This window comes from Triturus cristatus, chromosome 11 (assembly GCF_964204655.1).
Source record: "Triturus cristatus chromosome 11, aTriCri1.1, whole genome shotgun sequence".
In the NCBI taxonomy this organism is placed as follows: Eukaryota; Metazoa; Chordata; class Amphibia; order Caudata; family Salamandridae; genus Triturus; species Triturus cristatus.
In genome coordinates this window covers 855,600,990-855,622,030 of record NC_140594.1, presented here as the reverse complement: position 1 = coordinate 855,622,030, position 21,041 = coordinate 855,600,990, and the positions used below count along the sequence as shown (strand labels likewise).

The window sequence follows — 21,041 nt, the reverse complement described above, 5'->3', positions numbered from 1 at the left end:
CTCCATGCATCTAGGAGATAATTATCTGCAATGATCCCTGCAAGCTGTCCCCGTGCTGCAGTATAGTGTTTTGCTGACGGGTGAGATCTATCTAGAATGTGCGAAACAACTGTATTAAAATCCCCCCCCCCCCCCGAGGACATATGTTGTTTCTGTAGAGAGTATTTTGCCACATAATGTAGCAAAGAAGTGGGGATCATCCATGTTGGGGCCATAACAATTTGCGATTGTAACCACATGTGACTACAGTCGGCCCCATACAATGCAGTATCATCCTTGCGGATCAATCAGGGTGCCTCCTGTATTCTGGTTTTAGCCTCTGTGAGTCTATGGTCATCTTTTTCGATTTTTTTCACAATTGTGTCCAAACGTGTAGACATGGCGTCCATTTTTTGACTTAATGGACGATAGGTTGTTTTTCATGGTGAGGATCAAGGATCTCCAATTGTCTTCTTGGCTATCCAGGGAAGTCTCAGCATCAGTTTGCTCTTCGTTCAGCGTGCAGGTTGTTTTTTGGGCCTTGAATGGTAGTTTTGAATGCTTTCAATCTGTTCGCCCTATTACTTTCTATTGGTCCACCTTGACCAACTCTTCCACTCAGTTCGGTCGCACTCTTTGGTAATATTGTAGGGTGATAGTCTGGTCCAACTTAGGCGATTTGCGGTCCCTCAACGTTTACTGCTAGAAACTGTCCCTGGCCCCTATTAGTGGTGGTCTGCTCACGCCAGACTGTTGAGCTGTGGGGTTACGGAGATTCAGGGGGTGTTGCTCCGGCTGCTATTGCTTGGTAAATTTAGGGAGGCGGGGGCTGGTGTCTATTCTTCTAGATTGTCTGGGGTCTCAGGTTGTTAATCTAGCGATTCACATGCGCCCCAGGATGAGTAGCTGTGGTGCGGGGTGCCAGCAGCATGCGCACTTGAGGGTGGGGGTGTTCTGGCGTATGTCTGAGCATCTAAGCCTCACGTCGGGTCTCTCTGTTTATCACCCCCCTGGCCCATAGTCTCCGGGGCAGCTCAGGCACTGTGCACAAATGCCTCACTTGCTAGTCTTGTTCTGCTCCCTCGAGGCCTCTCCGCATGTGGCGTCAGCATCCAGGGTAAATAGTCTGTCCCCTCCTGCTGTGCCCGGGATCCGCGGGTAGCAGTCTCTCTTCTTCACCAGCACTTAGGGCATCTGCTGTGCATGTAATTATTCTGGCAGCGAGGGGGCCTATGGACACAACCTCTGTCTCCTTCTGGCCTCCATCGCCGGAGCTCGTCCGGCCTATGCAGTTCTCCCCCAGATCCGCTATTTCATCCCCTCACCTTCATCATGCCGAAGTTGCAGGGGCTCTGGTAAGTGTTGTCAGGCCATTCCGGGCCACGGGTGCATCAGCTCGTCACGAGCCTGCTGGCACGCCGTGGGTGCGGTCCGCGCCTCATGTGGAGCACCGACCACTGTTAGTGACTGTGTGTGTGGCGCTGTGTTGCAGTTCCCTTCATCGTGGCCGAGTCAGTTCGAGCCTGGCTTCAGCACCTCCACATCGAACCGTGGATCCCGCATGAGCCTCCGTCAATTTGTTGGTGGATTCAGCTATGGATCCTGCATGTGTTGCTCCCTATGGAGCTGTGATTATTCCGGATAATTGCTGCATTTGTGGTCCGGACTAGCAGAGCCTCACCTCCGTGCAGCCATCTTGGTCAAGCGGCCCCTAGTGCCCTCATACTTGATACATATTTATTTTTAAATATTATGAAAGTAAATTAAAACTACCAATCTGAAGAAAAAAAATTCACAAAACTTACGATTGATAATTAAAATGTATTAATAAATATTTTAAAATAAATGGATAAACAATACAAAATAACCAACAGGAATTAAACACTTTTCTACGACCTATAAAAATATGCTATCAGCATAAAAAAAATCATACACAGACTAAATAAATAAATAAATAAGTATATGAATATAAATAAGTATATGATCAAACTAATTACTAGTGCCTACCCAATAACATAAATACATAAAATAAGATAACACTTTCAATTTTGAAGCTGAAGTCCTAGTCAAGAAGCGATGATCATAAAAATATAATCCCAAAAAATCAATTAAAAAATGCCCTCGAAAAATGCAAAAAATAAACCAAAGAAAAATGCAACATTCAATATGAATACAATAAATCAGGGAATCCATCAAACAACCCAAACTTTAGAAAAAGTAAACAAGCATGCTAGGAAAACCAAAAAATCATGGAAAGAAAACAAAAAAAAAATTGATTCAAAATAGCCAACTTGTTCCCCTAAAAAAAAAAAAATGCATCCCAGTTAAAAATAAAGTCTAACATCTGAAAACAAAACCTGAAAGGAAAAAACATGTAAATCCAGCGCCAAAAATTAAAACCTTAGTATAAAACAAAGAAGAGGACAAAAACATTGAAATAAAGGTCAAACACATAGAACACACATAAAAAATACAAATAAACTTTAACCTAACATGGCCTACCACAATACTGTAAACTACACATACTACACAAAAAAGTACACAAAACAGCATCCTATTACAAAGATTAACCTTGCTAAGTCTATACACCTCTCCTCTACCACTAAACCCTTGGAAAATAAATGAAAACAGTCTTACTTAAACTGGAGACCAGCAAAGTGAAATAGCGACTGCAAACTATATGAACCACCCAAAATGATGAAGAAAGTCAAGAAAGCCACAGAAACTGGTAAAAGAACCGGTGGGAAAATAAAAATAATACAAATCCATGTTAATAAATATATTGTTTTTATTTGAAAATATGAATAATATGTTAAAAATGTTAAATTGTGTGAGTATTTCTAAAAATGTACAAATATATATTAAAAATAGAAATACACATTTATATTACTTTTTAATATATTATCACGTTTAAACAATGAACATAAGGTAAAAGCTGCATCTTTGTTGCAAATTACTGTACAATATGTTATAAGATAAATTGGATAACTGCAAATAAAAATGTATGAACACTACAACTAGATTTTATGTCCAGTTTAATGAATTAAACTAAAAGAATGTTTTTGGGAAATAAAGAACTGAAGAAAACAAAAGAATAGTAAAAATGGTATGTATAAGGAAATGTATATAACAAAAATAGGTAAAAGAAAATATACTTTACTGAAATTATAGTAATAAAGAAACCAACAATTTAGGCTCCGAAGGTCTACATCTTTTTAATGAACAAATTAAAAAATACAAACAAATGCTAACAGTTTATGAATATCACATTTACTATTCCCAATAAAAAGATATCCACAATGGGGAAAGTGTTGGACTTTGGGGGTGGGGGCGGTGCAGGTTTTCTATTCCAAATTGAAACGGAATCACATTGGCGAAGTGTTGGACTTGTTTTCAGAATTACTAGTCCAACTCCAAACTTCACCTTATTTGAGTAAGTGTTGGTATTTGCAGTGGAAGGTCACATGTACCTTTTCCACTTCAAACTTAACCATATTGGGTAAAGCGTTGGACGTTGGCAAGACGATTTACTATTCCAACTCCAAACTTCACCATACTGTGAGTGATGGACTTTGGGGAGGTTGAAGTTTACTATTGCAACTCTCAACCTAACCACTTTGGAAAAAGGGTTGGACTTTTAGGGATTCAGATTTACTAATCCAGCTCCAAACTTAACGACATGATGGAAAGTGCAGTACTTTCAGATTTAAAAATGAACTACTCACACAAGATAATAATAGACACAACACTTAAGAATACATTGCAGAAATCTATTTTAACTCTCCAAAAAAAAAGTAAACCACACACTGTAAAAAGGTACCTTGTGAGTACTACCAAAAAAAAGTACAAAAACAAACATTTATTATAACCTTCAAATTCATGAATATCATTATTTAAAATAATTACATTTCAAAATGCATTATTTAAAAACAATTGAAAATGTTTTACATGTTTTAATTAAATTGTGTTAATTGAAAAAACTCTATGTAAAAATACACAGATTACAAAGACACCTTTAATTAAAACAAATATACAAAAATTAATTACACCTAATTATTTTAATGCAAAATATAAATAACGAATTTTATTTATTGAGGGATAAAAAACTAAGTAAAATTTTACACAGAAGTATACTTATTAGAAATTTGAGATATATAGTAATATTAAAATGTTTTAAGTAAAATATAAAAAAATACATATACACATTTACATTTCACATAATTAAAAGATTTTTTGCTATAAAAATAAAAAATAATGTAATAAAATATTTTTGGTTAAAAAAATAAAAGAAAAATTATGATATCAACAATTTTAAACAAAACAAATAAAAAATTAACATTTCAAAATGACTTCCCATCCTAATCGTCTATAAAGACAACATTCATGCCTAAACAGATTACAGGCACATTATACAGATATCTTAAACACAGATATAATATATGAAGACATACGTATACAGGTATACACTTAAATACATTATAAATTATAACAATATGACCCACAGCAATTTATTTCAGAATATTAAAAAATACTAAAGAAATGATAATTTTACCTGCATATTTTCGGCATCATGATATTTAATACACTATGGGCTCGATTACAATGTCAGTCGGAGTTGCCTCCGGCCGACACTGTCGCGGTCTTGAGACTGACTGATCTCCGGTCGGCAGTCTCAACACCGCAATCACAATGCGACCACACATGGTGCTGTCACATACTCCCATTTCTCAATGAGAGCTTGTGCTGCAGCTGTAAGCCGGCCATAGCACAAACTCCCATTGAGAAATGGGAGATTCTGTTAATCCCTGCAACCTGTGGCAGGCACAAGGTGCCTGCCATACAGTGCAGGGATTAACAGCGGTACACCATAGGTGTCCCCTTGGCCCACAACCAGAGGCTGCAGGAAGAAGGGGGGCATGCTAGGAGCCCCAAACTCTGTTTCCGACAGGCTTTCCATGACAAACATCCTGGAATGGAAAGCCTGTTGAAGACTGAGCATTGTAATCCCAACAGCGGAAACGCCATCCATTGGGATTACTGCAGGTCTCCGGCTGGCCGACAGGCTCCTTGAGCCCATCAGAAGGCAGCCAGAATGACTGGCCGGTTTCAGTTTGTAATGCGGTGGTTGAAACTGAAACCGCGATGAGGCTCGGAAAGCCTCATCGTAATAAGACCCTATATTTGTGTCTAATAAAAAATTTTGCACAATATTTTGTCTGAACACAATTGCAATGAATTAGAGTCTGGTAGACATATTTTAAGGAATTGCAGAAAAATGTAACTACAAGGAAGATGCGTATTCAACCACTTGTACAGAAATATCATACAGTTTAATTTGAAGTAACCAATGTACTGCAAATGGCTAAAGTGAGAAATGTCATTGTAAGCTGTTCAGCTACATGCATCCTGAAAATAAACTAAAACTGATTCAAATGTAATCTTGGATATCAGGTTCAGTAAAGCAAAGGTTTTTTTTGTCTGTAAGAAGTTTTATGGTTTAAACCAAAAAACTCTTTAATAAAGTATAGTAAGAATAAGCTAAAATTCAAGGTATTCCAGAAGGAGCCTTCTGCATTAAGCCTTCCTCTTCTCTGTCCACCTTTCACAACATTACACCAGAAGGAAATATGCTGGTCAAAAGCCATCGCAAAGAGTACTATATGAACTAAATTAAATGACTCCTAAAATTTTGAAAGAGAAACCACTAAACAAATGCTAAACATTAAATACTGTTTAACAGAATGACAATGTAACAGGGAGAAATCTATGATCTACATTTAATGGCCTAACCTAGTGAAGGGGTGTTCCTTTTTTTCCACAAGGAAAGAAAATAGTAAATATCATGAATTAGTTGCTGAAATTCTGCAGCTCGAGGGAATTTCAGTCATTTCCCTCCATTGATTTACCTGCAGCCACTTTGACTTCATGTAGTGCAAACTGTTAATTGACAGGTTATCAAGAAATGTGTGCAGATGCAGCAAGAATGGCTGCTTTAGTACCAACATCAATGGAGCATAAGCCAAACCATATTTGCCTTCCTCTTTTCTTTTTTCTGCTTCCACAACTACACACAACTGATGCCGACTTCTTTAGGGCCCTATTATGATAGTGGATGGTCGGACCGCCACCCGCTATGGCAGTTGTCAGGAGACTGCCCGACAAGCAGGCAGCGGTCCAGCTGCCCAATTACAATGCTATCACTGGACTGGTGGTGGCAAAGTGCTCATTTTTGCTGTGGCTTGCGCTGCTGCCCAAGAAAAGGCAAGCAACACAAGCCGCCGTGTAAAAGAGCACATCCATGCACCCTGTGCCATGCACCATATGTTGTATGGCACACAGTGCATGTATGTGTGTGGGGGCACCACATGTGCCCCCAAGGCCTCTTTGCAGTGGCCCACGAGGGACAGGGACCCTTTTTGAGGCCCCCAAAGTCCCTTCCCGTCTGCCTTTTCATGGCAGTCGAACTGCCATGAAAAGACTGTCAGAAAGCGACATAGTAATCCCGATGGCGGTGCTTGCCTCCATTTGTGATCACGTTTCCAACCGCCACCCCGGCGGGATCACTGATCCTGGTGGAGGCGGCTGTCCAACCCCTGACAGGCAAGGGTTCGACCGCCAGCATTGTAATGCAGTGGTCAGACCGAAGTGCTGTCTGTCGGTGGAAGGGCCCTAAGTGTCAAAAGTAGTACAAACAGGAGTTTATGACTTGGGTATTACCAGGAAGAGAGTAGACGTAATAATAGCACAGCTAGTTTCTAAACTCAACTTCAGTTATAGCGCCTCTCTGGGGCTACCATCTCACCTACTGAACAAGTGATCCAGCGGTAATTACCTGGTAATTTCCCTATTCAAAACCTCATTACCTATGGTTTACCGCTGTAAAGGGTGAAAATGATGGACCTTTTGATGACCGTGTTTCACCAAACAGGAGACTTTACATACATATGAAAATTAAATGCAAACAATATTAGAGGCAATCATGAGAGTGGTGAGTTATTTTAAACGGTTTTATTTAAGTCAAAAGTTAAGGTTCTATGACTTTTTATTCATTAGTCAAATATCAATCAGGTTACAGAATTGAAAAAATAGGAAAAATAGCATTAATACAGAACATATTACAGTCTGCATATAAGCATCACACATAGGAAGGGAAATGTGGCGCAAATTGTCAGTCAAACTCTTAAAGAGTTTCTAAGAAAAAGAGTAAGTCTTACAAGGTTAATCAGTAATTAATAATGGCAAAAATCCCATAAACAGAAATAAATGCAGTTTAGCACCTAAAATCTAAATCTGTTCTGATCCTGTCAGCTCTTTTTCTCTGCCTCGCTGTGCTAGTCTATGTCTCTGTCTCAAGCTTCACAATAGCCCCCACAGAATGCAGCCCCTCCCCGTCTCTGTGTCCAGCACAGAAACTGGGCCTGGCCCTCAGAAAAAATGGAAAAAAGAGGAGGCAAAAGCACTCCTCCCACTTGTAAGCCATATTTCAAGTAAAAGTTCACGTGCTCAGTCCTCATAGCTGGTCCAATCAGAACTTCAAGACACATCATCTCCCCATGGGCTGACTGGATACGTCATTAATCAGGCTTGTTCCTGTTCAAATTTTAGTCTTGTGATTTATGAAAAAAAAATGTGTTCTTCTCTCCACGTTTAAACAGGCTACAAAAATATGCAACATAGTGAAGGTCGAAGGAAACTGGAGGCAGGAGTTTTTAACAGAGCCCTTTCATTGAAAGTTGGGAGGGAAGAAGAACACATTCCATTCTAATGTTTCAAGGGCAAAACTGCAGTTAGCCGAGTCCACTAAAGCAAACTGAAATCACGTGGTTTTCTACACTGTGAAACACAATTCAGCACATTTCTACTCTTGCAAAAATACACGATGCCATTTTAAAAGTACAAATACATTTTCTAAATTAATGTGCATTCTATAGTGAGATTACATCTGGATTAATCACATATAAACATGACTGTTCAACTAATTAAGCATGTTTTCACATAAAAGCACCTCCAAACTGGAGCATTCTGATCAGGCCCTATGTTTTCATCTTGCTTGCGCCACAATCTGCGTGCCATTTTAGAACTCATGTCTGCAGCTTTTTGTCATATAATAATGCATACATTTTATAGGTGAAATCTAAGCTCCATCAATTCAACCTTGTGATAAATATCAAATCATTGTACCTCGATTTCGAAATTTATCACACTTATTTAATTTCACATGTTACATTTGTTTAAAAAAAACACATCATTAGTTGAGTCAAATATATGTTTTTCTCTACCAAAAATATTACTACTTATCTTTAGTACACAGGTGTCTAAAAGAAAACCCTACTAAATTAGTATGTTCTTTATCACTGGTTATTACAAAAGCTGAGCATATAACAATGTTACCTCTATTTCTAAGGCCACACACATTTGGTTTGTAAGCAGATCATATATGGCCAAGCTCAAAAGTTGTTGTGCAGATTTCTGTAAGTAGCTTCTTGGAACAGTTTGACAGTTCTCATTTATTGTTTCAGCAAATTTTGGCTCCTTGTCACCTGCTTGTCATCAAGGTGGCTCAAACAGCGTGGCATCCTGTACTTTTTCCATGCATTTTGACCACTCAGGTGCTGAAAAACTCTGACAGAGCACCATCAATTCCTTGCACTTTTCCAATCCAAGCTTTTCACATTTATTTCCACTTTGATCAGATTCAGATGTTTCAGCTATGGGTGCAAATGATTTTTCAAGGGACCACTGCAAACTTTTTGGATTCCCTTTCAGCCAGCTTTTTCCTACCTCCACTCGTAGGCCCACAGCACTAATTTCTTCTTCAGAGGCTGCATCTGACTCTTTCACCCTTTGGATACCACTTTTATCTGAGTCAGTTTCCACTTTTTGCTTTTCCAGTGCCACCTCAGTTTTCTCTAGTGCTGCTTTAAACTCTGTGTGTTCCCTTACAGCTTGACTGACCCTCTTCTGTGGACTTTTGACCACTGCTGGCATCTTTTCTTGAAGAGGAGCTGTTTTATCAGGGGGACACAGGACCATACGTGTGTAAGAGGCATGCATCCAATTTGGAAGGCCACCACATTTCACAACAGTCTTTGGCAGGATCATTTGGAACAGGCCTTTCCATTTCACAGCATCTCTCAGATCAAAGTTTTGGCACCATTCATTATGTAGATCTTGTGTAGCAGCTGCAATCTGGTGAGAAACTGCACGCTCCACATCACTCAGACCTTCACGGCAATGGCTAGTCTTTTCATTAGTTGTTTTCGCAAGTGCATTTGCATGTAAATACTCAAGCAACTTTGGTGATGCTGAAACACACTCTTTTGCAAAGTGTAACTCTGTGCTGCCTTTGTGTTGCTTTATTATGCTTGAAACTTCAGACAGATAGCTACAATCCACTTCTTGTCCAGTCTGTGGTTTTGCACTCATCATCTTTGAGACCTCATTATGATCTGATTTCAGAGAAACTGGCAATCTATACCTGGGCAGCAGCTTTTGCAATAACACATTTGAGACTAACAGGATACAATATTGTGCAACTGAATTAGCATTTCTCTTTCCCAGGACAACAGTGACTCCCAATTGAGAAATTATATTGCATATTATGGTAAGGGCAATCAATCTCAAATTTTGGGCTGCGGTAACTGCTGACAGCCATGAAACTTTGACAACATAGTGTATAAGAAGCACAGCATGTGCTGCTCTTAATGTGTCATTGTTACCTTTTAAATATGGGCCATCTACAAAATGGTTGGGCTGCATCAGACGTTCATCATTAAAGTCTAACTTTGGTTTCAGGCAGAAATTCATGACATTTAAACATTTAGGTTCAGTTTGATCATGAAAAATGTCATTTGCTGGCAGTAAGCTAAATACATTTGAATTTAGACATTTCTTGGTCACAATATTTTCCCAAAACAACTCCACAAAGGAAGCAACCATTACAATAATTGGAAATGCCATTATTATGAACTCACTCTTTTTATGACTAACATCTACCACAGCTACTAAATTAAGGCAGCTGGGCATTTCTGTGACGTTGGGGTCAAGGGTCAATGGGAAATACGTCACAGACCTTTGAACAAATTCATGTTTTTGAACAGGCACTAAGAGAGCGCAGCCCTCCCTCTCACTACACACCAGTGTATTTTCTTTTAAATAAACTTGCATTCCTAGTGCCGGGGCGCGACACCTTTTCTCTTTCAACTCTGGGAATGTTTTTGTGCAATTGTTGTCCAATGGAAGCGGATCAGACACATCCTTGAGTGTCAGACTCAGTAAAGGCTTAGCCACTAGGAAAAGGTTTAGCAACCACTCTCTACAGCAGCTAACCATTCCCAAAAACGTCCTGACTTCTTTCTGAATTTGAGGCGGATTCATCTGGTAAATTATTTCCATTCTCTCTGGTGACACCTTTCTTGCTCCCTTTCCAATTTTGGTGCCGATTACGATCCTGGAAAAAACGGGTACGAACCGTCGGTCGGAGCGTTTTCTCCGTCCGACTCGTACCCGGTCGTACAACTTTACAAACATGGAATTACGATTCGCACGGAAACACCATTTCCGTACGAATCGTAAAAAACACCGTCCGACGAAAATATACATACGAATGTGATCCGGGAATGCCCCGACGTGACGTCGGGACGCTGTCAGGCAGCGTTTCATGACCCTGGAAGTACGATTCGAACCGACAGCAGTCCGGACAGCAATATTTTTACGGCACCCAAAAAGTGCCGGAAAAGCGAAGTACGCCGCAAAACGACCAGAATAGAGGGCCAGGTATGCGCCGTACCCCCCCCAGCCCCCGTGAGTACGCGCCGAACCCCCCGTGTATGTACACCCCTGTACGTGTCGTACCCCCGTGTAATACACAACTCCTTTAAAATTTTGATAAATCCATTAACTTGTGGGTACCACAGCATAAGTTTGTCTCTCAATTTCTCAAACTCATTGCATTTAAAAATATATTTTGTTTCTGCAATGTGCAATTGCATTCCTGAAGAACACATTGTCTCATTTGCCTCTTCATTCACGTGTACCCTGAAGTTTTTCTGAAATGGAAAACTTCCTGAAACATTAATTTCATATTTTTGAGCCAAATCGGTCAGTCTACCATGTTTAGTTACTGCACATGTATTTGTTTCCTTACTCAGGGAAATTAATTATTTTTCCTGACACTGGTTCACATTTTCCTGATTTAAATAGCAAGGACTGTTAATTTCTTCATGCTCAAATGTTGAATTTAAAACTCTAAGCTGTTTCTCTTTTTTGCGGTCTGGGTTAATTTGTTCCCCCATGCTTTCTATCTTTTTAATTACTGCTGCTTCCTCAAAGTAGGTTTGAAAAACCCCATCTTCAAATATATTTATTTTATCCTGAGCTGTGGGTGCTGTAAACACATTTTTTCCCCATCTTTCAATGCCTGGACTGTCTGGGGTAGTTTCTGTTCAATAATCTGTGCATTCTGAGTTTCTGAAATAAACCCTGACATATTTACTCCTTCTACAACTCTTTGAACCTTTTGAGTAGGGCCCATATTAATTTGAACAGTCGTAATTTGTCTAGGCACTGTCTGTGCATCTGCAGCTTGTCGTTTTTTCACTGAATCAGTCACATTTAAAGCAGTAACACCTGGAGGTATCACTGTCAGTGCTGAATCAACAGGTAGTGGGTCAATCCTAAATGTCTGCACGTTTCTCTCATTCTGTATTTCCCTCTGTTCAACAGAAGCAGTAGCCACTGTAGTACTTACTGGTACACTATTTTCAATGGAAACCACATAAAGTGGCGGACACTCAGTTAACAATGCATCCATTATTTCATCCCCTGAATCATTATTTATTTGAAGCTTTTTATCATCATTAATTCACTTCTCCTGCATCTGGTGCTTTACCTTTTTTTTTTTTTTTTTTTTTCAAAGATATATTTATTAAATGTTTACAGCTTACAATCTGGGAAAGCACCATCACAGGATCCCACGCAGGGGATCAGAAAACATTCAGCATGACCATTACAATTAAACGATTTGCCTAGATCAACACAAAACCAGCTCCTGTGCTCGGTAGGTAAGCCGACTGGAGAACACAGTTTCTAAACATAATGGAGCGTAGCAAAAGTCTTTGCAGAGGTACAAAGTTAACAGGCAAGTCTGTAGAAAGTTTGACTTCCTCCTGTGAAGGAAACCCACCCAAGGTGCGTCAGGGTAACGCTAAACATGAAATAAAGAACATAAGGGAAAGAGAAAAGAGACAAGGAAGAAAAAGAAAAAGCATATACAAAATTATCCCCACGTGGGACAATAGCAGAATAAGAGCCAAAGAAAAACCCCCACCTCCCAACACCCACCTCCCTCCCTACCCGTGGTGGCGGCAAAGCACAAAGATTCGAGATAATGTGCGACGCATGACTCTAATCAAAATTGGAAGAGGTGGAGGCTTCTTATGGAAGAGGGACAAACAGCAGCCAGGAGGCCTCTGGAAAGGAAGGAAACAAGGGGTCCCCATTTAAATTCAAAATTCTTATAGTCATCTCTGAAAATATCAGCCATCCGCTCCAAGCTAAGCAATCTCCAGAGACGGGTGTGCCAGAGGGACACAGCAGGAGCCTCCGTCCACTTCCAAGCGGCTGCAAGGGTGACTTTAGCCGCTCCAATACAAAGCCACATAATCATTTTATCGGCCCTCGTCTGATGTACTAGGGAGGCATCACGAAGCCCCAGAAGCACTCCAGCCATGATAGTGGGAATGGGGTAACCCAGCATATCTTTTATGTGCGCCAGGATTTCTTCCCAGAAGGGGCGGATAGCCGGGCAGTCCCACCAAATATGCTGGAAGTCCCCAAGCAAACCACACCCTCTCCAACATCTATCTGAGGTGGTGGGGAAGATCTGCCTGAGTTTGGCTGGGTACAAATACCAGTCCATCATGGTCTTCAAGTGAGCCTCCCTGAGTTCTGTAGAATGATTGAATCGTGCAATGTCGGACCAGAGGTGCTTCCATTCCTCGTCAGAGATAAGGCAGTGAATCAAGTCCTCCCACATAGACATATATCTGGGGCGTGGGGATGAAGCTGTTTTAAGTAAGAAACTATATATGAACGAGATCACCCCTTTCATACTAGTAGTCTTAGTGAGATAAGCCTCAAATTGCGTGAGGGGCCGAGTAGCAGCATCCCGCACTTGAGGAGAAAGGGCCCAATGCATCAATTGCGTGTAATGATAGCGTTCCGTGTTCTCTAGATGGTAGCCTTGCTTGCACTGATCAAAAGTGAGTGGATCAAAGTTATGGAACAAGTGTGTTAGAGCCAGGCAGCCACCCTTTCTCCAAGCGTCAAACGGTCCCTCATGTTGGGCAGGAGTGAATGCTGGATTAAAATGGAGTGGGGTAAACGGGGACGGGAACATGGTCCACCTGTCGTTGGAGTGCTCATGTACGTGTTTCGGGGTCTGTCCTGTCGCGCGCGCCACACCAGGTCCCAGATGGTTCGCCCCGTCACACTGCGGTCCATATGGAGCCAGTGTTTCTCGGAGTCCCGTTGGGACCATTTAGTGAGGACTCTCAGCTGTACTGCTTTGTAATAGAGGAGGATGTCCGGTAGGCCCACTCCGCCAGCAGAGCGGGAGCGACGTAGCAGAGAGTAAGAGAAGCGTGCTCGACCTCCCTGCCAGATAAAACGCAAGATCATGGACTTCACTTTGCGGAAACAATCAGGCTTCAATTCGATAGGTAAGGCCTGAAATAGGTAAAGAAGTTTGGGCAGGAGAGTATTTTGATCGCATGGATGCAGCCTAGCCAAGACAAGAAAAGAGGCTTCCATGTCGTGGGTTCCGTTTGAATACGTGTTAAAATGGGAGGAAAGTTGGCAGCAGAGAATCCCCCAAGTCTCGGCGTCCAGTGAACCCCCAGGTATTGAATGGAGGAGGTGGCCCATGACAGAGGGGTAAGCGATTGAAGTCGGAGGACCTCTGTAGGTGAGAGGGTAAGATTGAGTATATAGGATTTGCCTAGGTTAGTTTTGAGCCCTGACACTAGTTCAAAACGCTCTAGTTCCCCCTGCAAGGGCAGCAGGGATGACTCTGGCTCTGACAGGGATAAGAGAACATCGTCTGCGAACAGCGATATCTTATGGGATTCTCCCGTAAATGGAATTGCCTGGATGGCAGGATTGTTTCTGATCGCTAGAGCCAAGGGTTCAATGCTGAGTGCAAAAAGGAGGGGTGAGAGGGGACAGCCCTGTCGCGTGCCTCTCGAGTGGAAAAAGGTAGAAGAATGTACCCCATTAATCACAACTCTAGAGCGGGGGAGACGGTAGTTAGCTCTCACCATGTTGAGGAATTTAGGCGCAAAACCGAATGTCCCAAGAGTGCAAAATCGGAAACCCCAGTCCACCCGATCAAAGACCTTCTCGGCGTCATGGCCCACCAAGACTGCAGGGATCTGACGCTTATTGGCCTTTTCAATCAAGTGTATGATTCTACGGGTATTGTCGTGCGTCTGGCGCCCTTTGATAAAACCCGACTGATCTGGGTGAATGAGGGCGGGCATGAGGTCATTTAGGCGTTTAGCAATAATCGAGGAATACAATCAAGGTTTAGTAGGGCAATCGGCCTATAGGAGGCGCAACGCTGAGGGTCCTTCCCCGGTTTGGGAATCACGGAGATCACGGTTTCAGACATGGTGCCAGAGGTTGAGCCGTCTTCCGCCATTTTATTGAAAAGGCGGACAAGGTAGGGAGAGATATCGGGGGCAAATGTCTTGTAAAAGAGAGCCGTATAGCTGTCCGGCCACGGGGCTTTGTGAGATTTCAGGTTGTGAATAGCCCCGGTGACATCCTCCAAGGTGATAGGAGCAGTGAGTGACTCATTCCAAGATGCCGACACCGGGGCAGAGACAGTGACTTGAGGTATTCCTGTTGACCATCCGTGTCTAAGGAATCCCCAGAGTATAGGTTCTCATAAAAAGACCCAAAGAGCTCCGCTTTGTCCAGGTCCCTATGGGTAATAGCCCCCGAGGGGTCCAAGATGCCGCCTATGTAGTCCTTCTCTCGTTTGCCTTTCAATTGTCTGGCAAGGTGTTTTCCAACTTTATTGCCCTGTGTGTATGATAGATGTCGTAGCTTAAGAAGCGTGAATTCCGCCCTGTTATTATAAATGGCCTTGAGTTTACCTCGGAGGGCCGTGAGGCCGCGGAGTGTTTGCCGTGTGGGGTTGGCCTTGTGAGTCCGCTCAAGGGCCGACAGTTCGGTCTCTAGCAGTTCTCTCTCATGGGCACGCTGCTTATTCAGTGCCGCGTTGAGAGCTATGCACTCCCCTCGGATAACAGCCTTCAATGTATCCCAGGTGATAAACTCCGAAGTATCTTCCGGCCTATTAGTGTTGAAGAATTCCGCAATGGCGTTTCGAATTTTGGAACAGGAGTCCTTATCCCGAGTAAGTGACGGAGGGAAATACCATCTGGGAGGGGTCGAGGCCGTCCCTAGCCAATTAAGACAAACAGAGAACAGGCTATGATCCGATACCGAGAGGGGAAAGATCTTGGCGTCCTGTAAAACACCTTGCAGAGACTGGCTAACAAAGATGTAGTCCAACCGGGAGTATGTACGGTGGACATGTGAATAAAACGTATAATCGCGCGATTGTGGGCAGAGAGCGCGCCAGGTATCAAGGAGGCCCAGATCATGCATGCGTTGCTGTGTCTCCCCTGAGAAAGAACCCAGGCCAGCCCGTTGAGCGTAGGAATTGTTCAGTTCTTTTTGCCATATCAAATTGAAATCGCCCATAAGAACCAGCGGGCCTTCTGCAAAATCAGTCAATTTTCCCAGAAATGTGTTTAGGAAAACCGTCTGACCGGTGTTGGGGGCCTATATCGCCGCAAAGGTGCAGACTTTCCCTCTAAGACGGCCTTTAGTCATCACCCACCGCCCCTCCCTATCGCTCTGAACCCTCAATGGTTGAAAATGTGTGGAAGAGCGAAACATAATGGCCATCCCTCTGTGTTTCGTGGGGGCCGAGGATTTGTAAATTAGGGGAAAGTGTTTGTGTCTGAGACGTGAATCTTCGGACCTAGCTAGATGCGTCTCTTGCAGGGCCACAATATCAAGGTGATGATCAATAATATATTTCCATACTTTGTGACGCTTTTGGGGTGAGTTGAGACCCCTAACATTCCAAGTACCAATTGAGATCGGCATCATATTACAAAAGGAAAACTACATCCCATCCCAGCCTACATAATCCCAACGTGCCGCCATTCCCAAGCTGCCCCCCTGAAGAAGCAGAAGGCCAGAGCCCATGAGCCATGCTGTCCCGAGAACGGGAAAATCCCCCGTAACCCGTGTTAAAAAGCCGCCACCACCACCCACCCCCCCCAGCCCCCCTAAGAAAGAATGAACAAAGAAAAACATAACAACACTTCGCATGTAGCTGAAGGTCCTGCCGTGGAGCCAATACGGCCCCTCTGAGACCATGGGGGGCAACAGGTCCGAGGACCCAGCCCACGCCCGCCTCGGCATGGAAGTTAACGAAAGGCAAATGAATGCGGCTCTCAAGAAGGCCACAGAAACAGAAAGGGCCAGACTTACCGTCAGACCAAGCCTAGACAATTACACTAAGAAGGCAGCTACATTGGAAAATAGAACAACCAACAACAGTGTGGCATACAATATGCATCCGAAAGCTAGCATGAATACACCCTGGAGTGACAAGACAACGGTGCTAGTATCAAACGGAAACAACATCAGTCTTACTTATGAAGTCTGCAGCGTCCAGAACCCCACTTTCTCAACCGGAGGGATCCTCAGCCCCAGAGGCAGAGGTCACAGCAGGGTACAGGACTCCCCCGGCCGGGGCCGACCCCCGTCGTGTATCAGCGGAGGCTCCTAGGGGCACACGCCAAGTCTGCTAGCCGGCCAGGACGCAAGCTGTAGAGCCCCTGTAGCCTCCAGCGGATGTTCAGCGCCGCACCCTGCGGGACCCGGCAGAAGAAGAGGAAGCCCCTCGTGTGAGACTGCCACTTGCACCCTGGACGTCGGCATCCCCACCAGCAGGAATGCCCAGCAAATCCAAGCCCTCCTGGAGGTTGGTGATATGGCGTCGTTTATTCTGAAATTCAAAGCTGAGCCCAAATGGATACGTCCATCTGTATCTGATCTTGTTGTCCCGCAATTTAGTGGTAACCTGTCTGAGCAGTTGTCGCCGTGCCAACGTCGCTGGTGCGACATCTTGGTAGATGGCGAAGGTGTGATCCTGGAATGCGATGGACTCCCTAGCCCTGGCTGCCTGGAGAACAGCCTCCTTGACTTTATAGGAGTGGAATTTGGCCAGGACGTCCCATGGCCGTTTCTTCTCTCCCTGTTGCAGGGTCCCCACACGATGCACTCTGTCCAATTTTATTTTGAGAATCTGTGGAGACACGATCTCCGAGAAGAGACCCACCACAAAAGCCTCTAGATCCGGACCCTCCGCGCCTTCCTCCAGGTCCGTAATGCGTATGTTCTCCCTCCAAGCCCTATTCTCGAGATCTTCTGCCCGAAGCTGCGATTGATGGAGCTGCTCCTTAAGGAAGATGACATCGTCTCGGAGGCCGGTAGAAAGCTGCTCTTGCTCCTGGTGGTGGGCTTCGAGATCCAGGACTCTAGTGCCGACTGAGTCCACATCCCGCTGGAGGGAGGACAGCCGCTCGGTCAGGTCTGCTCGCAACTGGTCAATGGAAGTTTTGAGATCTTGCCCAATGTCTTTGCGTAGTTCAGATTGGAAGTCTTTAAACATAGTTAGCAGATCGGCTTTCGTGAGCGCCCCCTCGCGGCAAAGAATGCTTGTCTGCAGTCGGAAAGAAATCGGAGACCTTGTTTGAAGTCTCGGTCGTTGACTTCTTAGGCGGCATAAGGCAAAACTGTTCGAGTCGTGCTGGTGTAAGTAGCGCTGAACGCACCCACGTCGGACTGATAAGTGATTGTAGGCAACGGAGCCAGGAGTGAACCCCTTGCCACCGGGCCTCACACCTCGCCTCTCAGGAGCGCAGTCAGGAGACTCCCGGGGAGACACCCGCGGCCCCGGCAATAGGAGAAAACGTGAAGCTCAAGCGTGCATCAAAGCCCCTCGGACAATCCTGGTGCGTTGCTCCCGCGGCGGGCCACCGCAGTTGGGGCAGGAAGATGTTAGATGGTGAGGAGCAGGGTCACCCCACGGGAGGCCCACATATCGGAAGTGCTGGCAGATCGCGCAGTGTGGAGGAGCTGCGCGGGCGAGACAGCGCTGTGCTGCGGTGAAAGATAGGTCCCGGCCCAAGCAGCTTCAGCCAGAGAGGCCACCCACTGTCCAGCAGAACAGAGATTCTATGCTTGAGGCTTAAAGGGGCCCTCTCAGGCAGAGCTGACAATCGTTTCTGGGCCGCAGGGCATGAGCGCGAAAGATCGCCAGGAAACAGCGCGTTGCCGCCATATTGGAGTCAGGCACTAAAACGAAGACATCAGCCGGCCGTTGCTACTGAGTGCCGGTAGTACCGCTGGGGCCCCCAGGCCATCCCCCACTCGCCTCACAGTCCGGTGATCCCCAGGGGTCCACACAGCTGCCGCAGGTCCGCGCAGGGCACTGGCCGCCGTCACGAGTGCGCCGCCATGATGGTCCGGTGCGCCCCTCGCTGTCCGGACGTCGGAGGAAAACGGGGCCGATCCAGCGACGAGCAGCGCCCGCCGACAGCACCCGCCGCTGCCCAAGAGCGTCACACGCTCGCAGCCTTCATGGGTGAGGAACGGTATTTGCCGCAACCGCTGAAATTCCCTGCCAGGCGGCGTGCGAGCCGGGAGTCGAGACGGATTAGGTCCGGTCGGCCATCTTGCCCGGCCACCGTGCTTTACCTTTTTATCCTCACTTGCTTTGTCTCTTGCTGCTTTTTCCCCCATGCTTAAGGCCTCAAATGTTGCAGCTCTAGATGGTCTTTCTTTCACATAACACTTCCCTTAATTTGTCAATAACTTGCAATTCAAAAGTACCATCTTTTGGAAGCCTCAAAGGACCCTCTTTTTCAGTAATCTTGCACCATTGGTGAACCCACATACATGAATTTTATCCCACGTTAGTAGACATAAAATGCACAGGTGTTCCTTCAGGAGCATCACCAACAAAAAACAAATTTTCACTTTACCTCCAAACAGCTTCTTTAAAGCTTTAATCAATTATATTTCTGCAATATTTTAATGCAATTTATTTTCTCCAATCCTGCCACAATTGACAGTTTCAGTCTGTTTAACTCCTGCTACTGACCCCTTCTTTTTAAACAGGGCTCACTACACAGCCACTGTCTTGTCCAGTGCCAGCGTGGCCCTTTGGGACATCAGTTTTCCTCCTGCTACTAGCCCTCCCTTTACAAAACCTTACGTTCTCTTTTACTCAAAATCTGTTAGTAACGACATAAAAACGCCACCATTGACTGTTTCGCTAACAAAGAGATAGTCTTGACCTTTCTCACAAGAATTCCGTCTTTCCCGAGAGCAGCGCTTACCTCTGCCCTACTACGGAATTGTTACTTCCGTTGATAAAGTAGCACATCCCTCTACCTTACCCTTCTAACAAGCAATAGCTAACCGTTTCTCTAGAATTGAGACACCTAGTTGGAGACGCTCTGCTCCTGAGAAATAAAACCAGAGTTTCACAATTAACCTGAATGCTATTTCATTCACGCACTTTCATATGGAAAATGTGGTTCATTCACACAGAATTCTGTCTTTCCCGAGAACAGCGAACAGTCTGTCCTACTACAGAATTATGACACTCGTTAATAAAGTAGCACTTCCCTCTACTTTATCCTTCTAACAAGCTTAGGGAACACCCTGTACCTTTCCAGTGATTAGCGTAATCAGAGTGCCTTTTGGACTCCTGGTACTTAAGACCAAAATTTCACAGGTGGCCTTCGCTACACATACACTTTCATACAGAAAAGTCTCTAACAGTAACACACGACGATGTTACCAAATCGAACCCAGACAATGCGTTGTGCAACTTCAATCGTTACACGTTCTCCCTGTGTACCTACAGGGTAACAATAATTTCGTCTTTCCCGAGAGCAGCGCTTACCTCTGCTCTACTACGGAATCATTACAAACATCCGACTTCCTACATCCCAGAAGTCTTCAAAACAACATAAAACGCGACGCGACTCAACATAGAATGTTAGTACATAAATCAATAATCAATAAATCTGTCCTATGAAATTACCAATTCAATCAATAAAAAAAAATAAAAACATCAAATCAAAATGAGCAAACTTTCATCCACAGTCAAAACCCTTACTATTTTTCAACACCTCAAAAACATACCTGCAAGCACATTAACATTTCACAACCCTATTAATACTCACACCACTCCAGCAATCTCCTTCTTGTATCACCTTTCCAGTACTTATTTGCCAGTCTTCAGGTTCTGAGCACAGGAATCAGGAATCAGGACTTTATCTAACTTGGGCAATTATTTTCCAGCACTAGGCGTTAAACTAACTATGCTCCTTTTGGTGATGGCACTAACCATAACTCTGCTACCAAAAACGGAACCAGCGGTAATTATCTGGTAATTTCCCTATTCAAAACCTCATTACCTATGGTTTACCGCTGTAAAGGGTGAAAATGATGGACCTTTTGATGACCGTGTTTCACCAACCAGGAGACTTTACATAAATATGAAAATTAAATGCAAACAATATTAGAGGCAGTAATGAGAGTGGTGAGTTATTTTAAAGGGTTTTATTTAAGTCAAAAGTTAAGGTTCTATGACTTTTTATTCATTAGTCAAATATCAATCAGGTTACAGAATTGAAAAAATAGGAAAAATAGCATTAATACAGAACATATTACAGTCTGCATATATGCATAACATATAGGAAGGGAAATGTGGCGAAAATTGTCAGTCAAACTCTTAAAGAGTTTCTAAGAAAAAGAGTAAGTCTTACAAGGTTAATCAATAATTAATAATGGCAAAAATCCCATAAAGAGAAATAAATGCAGTTTAGCACCTAAAATCTAAATCTGTTCTGATCCTTTCAGCTCTTTCTCTCTGCTTCGCTGTGCTAGTCTGTGTC

The 21,041-nt window shown here is 43.8% G+C and overlaps 1 protein-coding gene across 1 annotated transcript in view; it reads left to right on the top strand.

Annotated features, from left to right (window-relative positions):
- Positions 1–21,041, top strand: part of LOC146785538 (coagulation factor X-like) — a 214,879-nt gene that overhangs the window by 66,509 nt on the left and 127,329 nt on the right. The window lies entirely within an intron of this gene.